This window comes from Macrobrachium rosenbergii, chromosome 8 (genome assembly GCF_040412425.1).
Source record: "Macrobrachium rosenbergii isolate ZJJX-2024 chromosome 8, ASM4041242v1, whole genome shotgun sequence".
Taxonomy (NCBI): Eukaryota; Metazoa; Arthropoda; class Malacostraca; order Decapoda; family Palaemonidae; genus Macrobrachium; species Macrobrachium rosenbergii.
Window position 1 is genome coordinate 11,757,257 of NC_089748.1, and position 11,774 is coordinate 11,769,030.

Consider the following 11,774-nt stretch of genomic DNA (forward strand, 5'->3'; position numbering starts at 1 on the left):
ATATATATATATATATATATATATATAATACACACACATGCAAAGCATGATAGAATCATCACAGCTCCTAAAATTTTACAAAAATCACTTCATTACGCAAGGAGAAAATTAGTTGCATAAGCAGAGAACCTGAGTTGATATTCAAAACAACCACAGCATTACATACAACCGAGTAGTTTTTCTCTATTAAAACAAATAAAAAATTAAGGAAAAAGTTTTTACATGAGACAGGTCATAAAATGGGAAATGTTCTTTGCTGTCCATGAAATGAAAATAATCTTTTAGCTTAAGTATTTAAATATAAAAGGATTCCACAGATTGAAAAGAAGTGGGAGCAGTTAAAATTAAGTTTTGAATGAATTTTGTGCGGTGTAAAAAGCACACAGACACAAACACACACACACACATATATATAATATATATATATATATATATATATATATATATATATATATATATATATATATATATATATATATATATATATATATATATATATATATATATATATATAGTATATATATATATATATATATATATATATATATATATATATATATGTATGTATGTATGTATGTATGTATATACATATAGTTGTGTGTGTAAACAGACGGAGAGATAGATAGATTTGCATTAAGAAAAATTGAGAATGTATGATGTAAAACGGAATTTGCTAAGAGCAACCTCCAACCTTATATGAAAGTATAATTTAAATTACGCTTAGAATTAGAATTAAATAGGGAGAAGGGAGAGCAACTGGGTTGGCGTAAAATAGGATCTCCGTATTTTTATAGCTTTTACGTGGTCTGGTTTTGTGTGGAGGGGGGAGGGACGTGAGGAGGATCATAGGTTGGAAAAAAGTTTGTATAATTCGGAAATCTGAGAGAAAAATGAGGGAGACAGAGTACATCATATGTGTAGCGAATGTATTATTAGTGAAAATGCATACATGCAATATATAAATTATGTATGTCACAAACATTAAGTTATTTTTGGAAGTGTAAAAAATATTGTCCGGTGGCCAAACTGCTGTGTGAATTTTTTTTATTATGGGATACATTCATGTTCTACCTGACGGAAGTGCCCACAAAAGGCAGCAAAAAATCTCAAGATTATTAAAGTTCATTTGGGCACCAACCCCCTCCCCAACACATGAGTTACACTTTGAATCTGAGATTCTTAAGATTGATAAAGCATTCAAGTATGTCGAAGGGCTACAGTACATGATAACCGGCACAAGGTAATCTGTCTCATAACTGTCTTATTCCTCCTCAGGAGCGTCACTGTCATCTTTCTCATTCACTCTCTTACCGACTGTAATAAGAATAGGGTACACCATCCTTCTACTTCTATTCAGACAACAAATAATGCACAGGAACTTGGCTCTAGGATACCAGAATATGAGCAACTATAATGATGCAATCCTAGATCTCTGCTTTATCCCCACAACTGAGAATCTCAGTTGACCAAGAGGAGACAGGATTTGCAGCAAACGGGGTGAGAGGATTTCATCCTTCACCTTCCATTTAAAATTACTAATGTCCACTGATCGAGTAACTTACTACAATATCATTTGGAGATAGGTCAGATGTGCATAAAAAAGATGCTGGCATTAGGGGGAGGCAGGTTTCTCCTTCTTTCCTGTAAACATATTGAACTGAGCTACATTGAGTCGGGTGTCAGGTAGCTGGACATATACTGCAAAGAAGAACTTTTGGCCTGTATCTGTCACAATCGAGTGAAGCTCTCTGCCTGAAAGACATCTAAAACATGGATTTTTTTCCCTTGTTAAATATACTGTTCAACGTGTGGCATCCCTAACTGCATTGTGTCCCCATTCCAACCCTCCACCTGAACTTTACATGAATGGTACAGAAGAGGTTTCAAAATACAGTAAACAAACAATATCACGCTGAGGTTTTAAAATACAGTAAACAAACAATACCAAGCTATCATCATCATCTGTGAGGCCCCTAACTATTTGCAAGAATTATGTAATAATTGTTGCATCCGCTTCATCATGAGGAAAAACGCCATCTTGTTGATACTCTAGCTTTAATTTCCAAAACTGAAGAAGGATAGTTCTCTTGAGAGCTACTATTCGATATATGTTTTCCATAATAGCCTCTATGTTTGGGAGTGGAATGTTGACAGTCAGGTTGCATTTGGTATTATACTTCACCATATTGCCATCTGCCTTATAAACTTTATTAGTAATAACATCAGCGGAGTCTACACGACTGCCTTTCCAGTCTACGACATCCAAAACCACATGATGTATCATATGGCACAACAGTGGACCACATACATGGAAGCTGATGAGGAAACAATATCAACATTTAGAACAGAATGGTTTGACAAATGCATGTATTTTGGAATGATAATGAATTCACCAACAAATTTCTGAAATAGCAGAGAGTAAATCAGTAAGGGGCCATGTGGTGTAAATTTCAAATTGTGTTCCATTCGTCATTTTGCTATTCAAGCACATCTAAATGAACATCTTTGTATAAGTTAAGTCCAGGGCGATCCTTGGCCACACATTTCATAAATCATTATTCCTCAGTAGGCATTCTGGTCTTTCGCGACACAATCTTTGCTACAGATCAAACAAAGTCTTACTTCGAGAGGTACTCTGAAAAACTGAAAAGCCTTGTTTTCTTTTACCAATTTTGTGCTCCATTTTGCTTGGAGGTGTATCCAGAGTAAAACCTTTATTGACATTTTACAGGTGCATTTACAACTTCACAAAGAAATCATCATCTCTCTCCTTACTACGCTGGATCTTTATGTTGATGCCTTGGACCTTGAAAGTTTGAAGGGCTCCCGCCACATGTTGCAATGGTATTAGACATTATTCATTAGACACCTGAAAAAATGTACCACCACTTTGTACAGTACCACCACTAAACAACTTACGGTACCTAAACAATGTTTGCACCTAACAATGAATTATGTTATACCATACACCATCACCCTGCTAAGCCTAGTGAATACTGAGTAGGCAAGCTTTACATATTCAATTTCGATAAGATGCAGTTGAAGCAGCAAAGGCTTTTGCATAGCTAAATTGTGAGTTCTGAGTTCTCAAAATTCAAATATTTCGATAACGTATTTCAATACTCAAATTTAAGAATAGAAATAGTCTTTCAGTTCAACAGCTAACAGACCTTTGTAAACCTTAATGCTGGTTATGCTTAACCCATGGAATATTAACGTTCAAGAATTGCTAACTGCCAATGCTAATGCCAGAGCAAGCACCATTTAAATCGATAATTTGACACTAGTATCTAAGGGCATAAGAACATATACTTACATTACCATACTAAGGCAATAAGAAGTTATCACACGCTTAAGGTTTTGTCTAAGACTGGAAAAAGTTAAAGTGAACTAAGATTTATTTTTTTTACCATTAAACGGGTTTCCTGCTTTTATCTCAAGAGCTAAAGGTGATCAAGAATGGGACTAAACATTAAATCACCTCGTTTATTAAACCCTTCCACATTTTATGTCTGTCAGTCGCATGTTAACCTGACTATGGGCACTATCTCCCCTGTAACTGAGAAAACCCACCCCTTATGAACAATGTCACCCATTGTATGCCTACATGGTGTAAACTATAATACTCAACGAAACTGTGCATGCTCTTACCTCTTCTGAGATGTTTCTCTGACTTTAGCCCATAATGTCTACAGGCGAGCCTTTTATCCTGGTAACCCATTTAACATTTGGTTAATATAATGTTCCTATGACAACTTCGCTAATGGCTCTATGAAATTTCCTGATTCTCAAACCATATAATCTGCACATAACACAAATTTAACAAAGATGTCCTGAGGCTAACCAATTTAAAACAATAAAAGACTAAAATTTGCAAATTTATCAGAAAGGCTTGTACTACATAACATTCACAAAAAAACTACCATTCGGAGGAAATCAACGCTTACCCCACAGAGACAACATACTCTAATTAACAAGCCAGTCAGAATCGCTAGAAAACATAACAGAAACAGCTCTAAACTATATCTTTCTAACTTATTATTACCATTCAAACAACTCTGAACCAAATCTTCCTGACTTTTTATTACCATTCTTAAGACTGACTGATATTGTGAAATGGGTTTACAATATCAGTATGTTGGCATTGTGCCTCTATGACACTTTGCCCATCCAGTATTTACATTTTTATTTTCGTCTCTAAACTTAACAAGGAATAATCTCCTAGTAATTTTTCTTTTACAAACGAGCAGAAAATTTTTAATCGAGGCTGAATATAAAATTTGTTAAACTATTTATGAGTTATAATCTGGTGTTACATTAAGACTTCAGGGTTTGGGATAAGGTTTGCAGCAATCACCAAAAATAATAACCTGAATCAAATTTTCTGCAACCATTCAATAAGGGTTTCACAAACAAAACACTCGTACACCACTGAATCAGTGGAATATACTAACTCGCATTTCATCATTTTAGCAAGTATTCCCAAACATTGATGTGAAACTTCAAAATCTTGCCAGCTCACCTGACAGTTACAATCGAGTCTTTCATTGTTATAATATTAACACGCCACTTTCTACATATGACCTTGGATTTCCCAAAGTCTGTTCCTATGGATGCTTCAGTACACATAGATCATAGGCTGTAGGAGAACTTGTTTCCATCTGATACACCTAGGTCATCATCTCAGATGACGCATCTAGTTGCACTATAGCCTTTCAGTCTCGAATTTCATTTCTATTGCTGGAAAATGCACTTGTGGGCAAATGACTCTCTACTTGCTCCTTGCTTCCTCTTCTCATACTAAAGTCTTTTCAATGATATAGTGATTCCAGCATGAAGACTTTAATAGACGTTTTCAAATTCCTTTTATGGGAACTATTATTATATTTAGTGGTTATCGTGCTATCTTAGTGTGAATGCTGTTATTGGCAAATCTGTTCTTCTCTGCTGAATTTGCTTGAATACTTTTATCATGTTCGCTGCACTGATTTAAGGCTTTAATTCCTACTGAAAATTTTGAATTGCACCCCTGACCTTGAACACCTCTAAATAAAATCATGCAAGGCACTTGGTTCAAATATTCAACGTACGAGAAAAAAATATTTTAAACCATAGATGCCATTCTTCGAGTACGACCTAATGTTTCAAACTTTGACATTTGAATTAAAAAAAAATATAAGGCGCGCCTTATTCCAAGATCCAGCAACCTTTCTTTTTTTTTATCTGCCACCACACCACTGCAAATGCTTTGGGTATGGCTGTATATGGTACAGTATGGCTCTCTATATATAACCAAGCAATTGTGAACTGATTGTCAAGTGACTGTATATCACAGTTTATTTTTCATTCTGGTAAAAGCCCTAGACAGTGTTCACGTATTAGAGTGAACACCCTAATGGGATATCCCATTATCGTTTAAGATCATGTTTAGTGTGTTTGCTCTACAGCCCAATACATTTATTTATTTGCATGTTTTTCCTTGCTAAATTCTATTTTTCCGTATAAGTAGAAGTTACGCAATACTGTATCCATTCCAGAGGACTGCATAAGTGATGACTTTAACGAATGCATAGCAATCTCCATTTTTCAGGTGGTCTCCAAGGTTGCTGAAAAATCTCTCTTTATCCCTAATATATGTAGCTTGAATTGGACACTTTCTCGTAGACTGTATGTTTACAAAAACATTCAGATTTTCCTGGTCTCCATTTACCCAACTAACTTTATTTCTGCTCACATTCCTATTAAAATTTCTACTTTTACAAACACTGTCAAACTAATTAATAGTCTCTATCGTTTCTTTTTACTACACTTAATCAATCCATTATCATCTGGGAAAATCCCGCCCATACTTTCCCCAGTACACTAAGTAAGGTTATGCAAATGCAATTCTTGCAGCCATCTTCCTCCCCACTGTCTTAAACCCTTTCCCAGGGAGGAAATACTTTATACATCCTGGTCAGCCACTTAATTACACTTCGATTATCATACAGCAGTAACTCACTAATAAACACAGCAACTCCTTTTCATTCTAAAATCACTCAATAGTTCTCATTACAGTCACTTCCACAAGCATTCTCTAACGTAACTAACTGCTCCACGCTGCCATCACTCCCATAAACCTTACCTCTGTCGCAAACATTTAATATTTACTCGGTTAACTCAGGACAGCATTTTATTAGACAATCCCCTTTTGCATCTTTTACTCCAACATCCATTTGCTAATTAACACTTTTCTGTGCAATTACTTCCATAAATAAAATTTTTTACCTCCATAAATTGTTTCCATAGATTCCATCCTGACTTATTACTTGATTCCCTTTGTTCTAATTTTCTTTTCTTGAATACATCAACCATCCTCTTGTATATAAGTACATTATCTCTTCTGTCAAATAACTGCACTTCAAATTATTTTTCTTTTCTTCACTAAATATCTCATTTCCTAATCCCACCATCTACATACCCTAGCCCATTTTTCTTCCATCTTTTCCATACATGAAATTCTCACTACCCTCCTACCTAATTCAGCCAGATTTTAATCAGATAAACATCCAGCAACTCGTCATCTCCCCATTACATCCATCGATTTGTATTTCTATCAGCAGTACTAAAACATAATCTTACAAATTCTCCACCACAGCTTTCTTTCTCAATATTTTCTTTCACATTCATGTACTTCTAACAATCAAGTCCCTCTTCTAACACACTTCAACTACACTCCATTTTCATTTACCCCAGGAACTCCACACCTACCACATATGTTACCTGCCTAACCCTTTAAATCACCTGTACCACTATTTCTTTCGCCAAAATCAGACACGAACAAATGCACACTCTCCCATAGTTATTTCCCTCACGTTCTGTTATTCCTCACGTTATCTGGTTGTTTATTTGGTTGAGTTTTTTATTGACTGCTTGGATTTTTGTGACATTTTTACACTTTTTCACTTTCATCTTTTCTATTTATAGCCATACACTCAATATTACACTTTACAATCCTACAGCTAACACACTTATATTTTTTCACTCAATCCTACAATATTCCAGACAATACAGTTACTGACCTTCCCCTAGGTCTGAAACTCTCAGGTACCCTAGGCACAATCTTGTCCTTATCAATCCTTCACACCTGGCCCTTTCACTTCTGTCTCTTCTTCAGTTTCCTTTCCTTAAATTTGTTTAACACGTACCTTCACAACCCAAAAGATTTTACATTATTTGATATCATCACTTTCCCGTGATCTTAAAAGGAAAAATAAAGTCCGCAGTAGTTGGCCTCTTCAGCAAGAATAAACATAGAAATAATAATACATTCAGGACAACATCTTTGAAAATTAAGTTATAAAACAACTCGTTATTCTTTCAGGTAACTCCAGAATTGCTCAATAGTCTATCAGCAATTCTCTGGGAACGTCGTAGCACAGCAGAGGCTAGCATATTGTTTGTCTTACTGCATGTTGGGTCTCCAAAACTAGTGAATTTGGTGGTTCTTCGGTTGTTCCAGAAATACATCTACAGGGCATAATGAGGAAGTAGAAGCAGGTGGAGCAGTAGAAAGAGAATCTAAATTTATTTTGGCAGCTAAACAAACCAACTTAGTGGAGAAATCTTACTGAGTAAATGGTTTATTCTAAAAAGTACTCATTAAATTTATAAGAGCCCCTTCTACAAACGTATGCGTGCCAATGTCACTACTATACAGTATATTAGCATTTAACCAGTCTATCCTATGTTTTCCTACCATACTTTTCTGGGATCCTATTCTGCAGTCTCGTTTATGTTCCTCTAAATGGATAGAAAGTCCTCTTCCTGTTTCACCATAATATCTTTTATTACAGTCTTTACGTGATACTGAATAAACACCAACTTCCTTATAAGTGACACCACTTTCCTGTCTGTTTCTTATAACCTGACTGCCTATATAGAATTCTTATAACTAAAGGCTAATTTCACACTTTTGGATGATAAGGTATTATGCTGCATGAAGTCTTTTTTTGCATCAGATAATGATTGGTGATATGCTAAGACTAAAGTGTTAGTGACATCGAATTTTTCCTTATTTTTGGAATTGTAGTAATTACCTTTTGCTCTGGAAAATGCTTTAGTTATGAAATGCTTTGGATAACCCAAATCAAGAAAAACCTTAGTTTTATGTTTAAATTCCCTATCAATGTAACAAGGGTCACAGATTCTAAGGGCTCCAGTAACTAAATTCACTATGACATTAGACTTTGCACTTGAACTATGGTAGGAAAAATAATGAATAAACATTTTTTAATTAGTTGGCTCACGATATACTTAAAAATAGAAGGAAAGGTTATCTGGATTGTGGTGAACTGTTACATCTGGAAAAGATGAACTATTATTATTTTCATATTCCACAGTGAACTTTATTGAGGGGACTAAACTGTTTACATAAGTTGAGAATTCGTTGAATTTATCTCCCCCCTTCTGATAAATAATAAAGACATCATCAACATACCTAAGCCAGACTAAAGGTCTAATATTTTCGGAACAATTAAATATAAATTCTGATTCATTAAACTCCATGCGTAAATTGGCGAGTACGGAGACTTAGAGGTGAACCCACGGCCACACCAAACTTTTATTGAAAGGCTCCACATCAAAAATAAAAAGTGTATTGTCTACACAAAAGTTTAATAAGTTCTAGGAAAGGAATAGGTGCAATAAAAATACCTTCTTCCACTATCTTACGCAGATGGTTTAAAACAAAATCCAAGGGAACATTGGTGAAAAGGGCAGTTACATCTAAAATGATCATTTTTCCGAGACAAATGCCTAGGTTCCTGATTCTGTCTACAAAATCGCATGAGTGAAGTAAATGTTTAGCTGTCAAAATAAATTTATATTCTCTTTCGACTGCTCCACCTGCTTCTGCTTCCTCGCTATAACCTGCAGATGTATTTAACAACGGAAGAACAATTTCTGGAACAACCGAAGAACCACCAAATTCACCAGTTTTGGAGACCCAACAAGCACTAAGACAAACGAATGACCGATATGCTAGCCTCTACTGCGCCACGATGTTCCCAGAGAATAGCTAATAGACTATTGAGCAATTCTGGAGTTACATGACAGAATAAAAAGTTGTTTTACAACTTCCAATTTTCAAAGATGTTGTCCTAAATGTATTATTTCTATGTTTATTCTTGCTGAAGAGGCCAACTGATCAAGTTGGCGATAGCTTCCTGTATATAGTCATATACATACATACATACATACATACTACTGCAGACTTTATTTTTCCATTTTACATTATATTTGTCCTAATCTTTAATTGTGCTACAAAGTATAGAGCCGCAAACCAAGATATATACAGTATATACATGCATACAGACATACAGTATGTCTGTATTTATATACATACATAGAGACATACTGTACATATTCCATTTCATTAACTTCTCATAGTTGACAAACTGTTTCCTCTATTATTGGCTACTTATGTAAATTTCTAATTTTTGTCCTGAAGACGCCGACGATAGGCGAGGAAACAGTCCATCGGCTATGAAAAGTAGATGGAAAGAAACTTCAATAATCTTTCTCAACTGAAGCGAAAAAGTAGTATAGACTAATTCAAGGTCTAAATAAAAAGACAGTCTGCGAATAATGCCATTGACTTCGATAGAAACTGTATAAGAGAAAATGTGCCTAAACCACAAACAATATATATATATATATATATATATATATATATATATATATATATATATATATATATATATATATATATATATAATATATATATATATATATATATATATATATATATATATATATCTAATTTGTGGAAGTGGATTAAACATGAAAGTGCTTATACAACACCATTGTCATTATATATATATATATATATATATATATATATATATATATATATATATATATATATATATATATATATATATATATATATAATATACTTTATATATGTGTGTACTTATCCTATTCAAATGTACATTTACATCTATCATTACGCATAAGCGAATTCGTAGACTATTTCCTATAAAAGCATATATATAACAAGAAAAGCCTAATGAAATCTTTTCCTTTCCATCCCACAGGCCTCACACAGCCATAGTGTGTTGATCCTCGAGTTCTGGTGACGTCATCGAGAGGCGTTAGTGAGAGCTATAAAGGAGGAGAATTTCTGTGTTTTTCTGGTGACCAAAATATCATATTTATAACTTCTTGTTATAAATCCACTTTCCTCGTTGAGTGTCATTGCAACCGTTACAAATAACAAACGGAAATAAGTGCGTGTAACAGTAATAAGTGCGTGTAACAGTAATAAGTGCGTGTTAAAAATGTGAACACAGCGTGGAAAGAGAGTGAAATTATACACGGCCTGTGCTGTACAGTGCAGAAGTGAATGTGCTTTCTTTGACATTCGAACAAACAGGTGATTTCAGTTGGAGAAATTTCCATACAAATTTATGTTAGCATTGTATGACTCATATTTACGTTGGTGTTGTGCCAGTGCCTGAGGTATGATAACGCTCATTTTTGTATGAGTCGCAAAAACTTAAAAAAAAAGATAAAAATATATATAATATATACTTTCATGTGTTATATAAGGCCGCCACGTTTTTGTACAGACACAGCTGACAATACTGTATGTGATAATATTCCGTAATTGCTTTATAAGACAAGTAAGATGCTCTCTGATGCCAATGGTAGTTATATCTATGACACTCGTGCAGCTGAAAGGCAAGGTCAAGATAAAAGAAAACTACAAAGGGAAAATGAAAAAACTATTATCCAACCATTTGATAAAACTCGTCATTGATCGAGCTTTTTAACAAAAAATATCGTAATTGAAAGGCTGCACCACTAATTGGAATTACTCCTACTTTGTGGACCAAATCCTTTGAAGGTGTTATCCGTTAAAACTGAAAGCTAACTGTTCATGATTGATTACAATAATCAATAGAAAAATTAAAACTTCGGTAATAGACAAAAAAAGTAATAGAATTTTTTATGAAAAGTAGGTCAGATTAATCACTCTGAATATCTGACAGAGGAGAATGCTGATATATTCAAATTTAATTGTCAAAGGACATACGAAGTTCAATAAAAGGTGACCTAATTCTTGGGTACTAAATACGTGACAGTTATCAATATAAGGTGTTCCTCAACAAATAACGCAGTTGTCTACAGTGAAAGGTTAAACTATTTCAGTAAAAGTCAGTTCATCATCACTACTCCCGAAAATGTAAGTCATATACAAGACCTGAAATTAAACACTAATGAATTTCAAATGAAGAATTACTACTGAACGGATAAACTTTTGGGGAAAAATATATAGTTAAGTGGGTTCAAAAGTAAACATTCTTTTTAAAGAATAAAAACTTAATCAAATTATATTAAATGTCAAACAGATAAAATGACAGATAAAACATTCAACCTGGAGGGCTGCTTGTAAATAATAAGAAGCCTCGTGGAATACTGAGAAAAAGTACGATATTTTTCACTTAAGAATATACTTTTTGTATGAGCTGGAAAGTCAAACTGTTAAACGTCTAAAAAATGCAGTTGCTCTATGCGACACTACATGCTTGAAATATTAAGGGTACATCACTCTAAAATATAAGACATTCAAAACATTCGTTCGAGAAAACCCACGCATTAAGAATATTACTTACAAATCCAGCTATACAAAACAATCCATCTTCAAAGATATATATAAATGTTACTTATTTACCAAAAAACAACAGTCTTTCAATATAAAATTCCCTAATGTATCTAAGCAGCACTTT

General features: G+C 34.1%; 1 protein-coding gene across 1 annotated transcript in view; it reads left to right on the plus strand.

Moving 5' to 3' along the window:
- Window positions 1–10,216, plus strand: part of Tusp (WD40 superfamily protein Tusp) — a 512,358-nt gene extending 502,142 nt beyond the window's left edge. The window contains 1 exon segment of the mRNA XM_067107279.1: window positions 10,080–10,216. The gene's annotated coding sequence lies outside the window, so the exon portion shown is untranslated.
- Window positions 10,217–11,774: the final 1,558 nt, after the last annotated feature.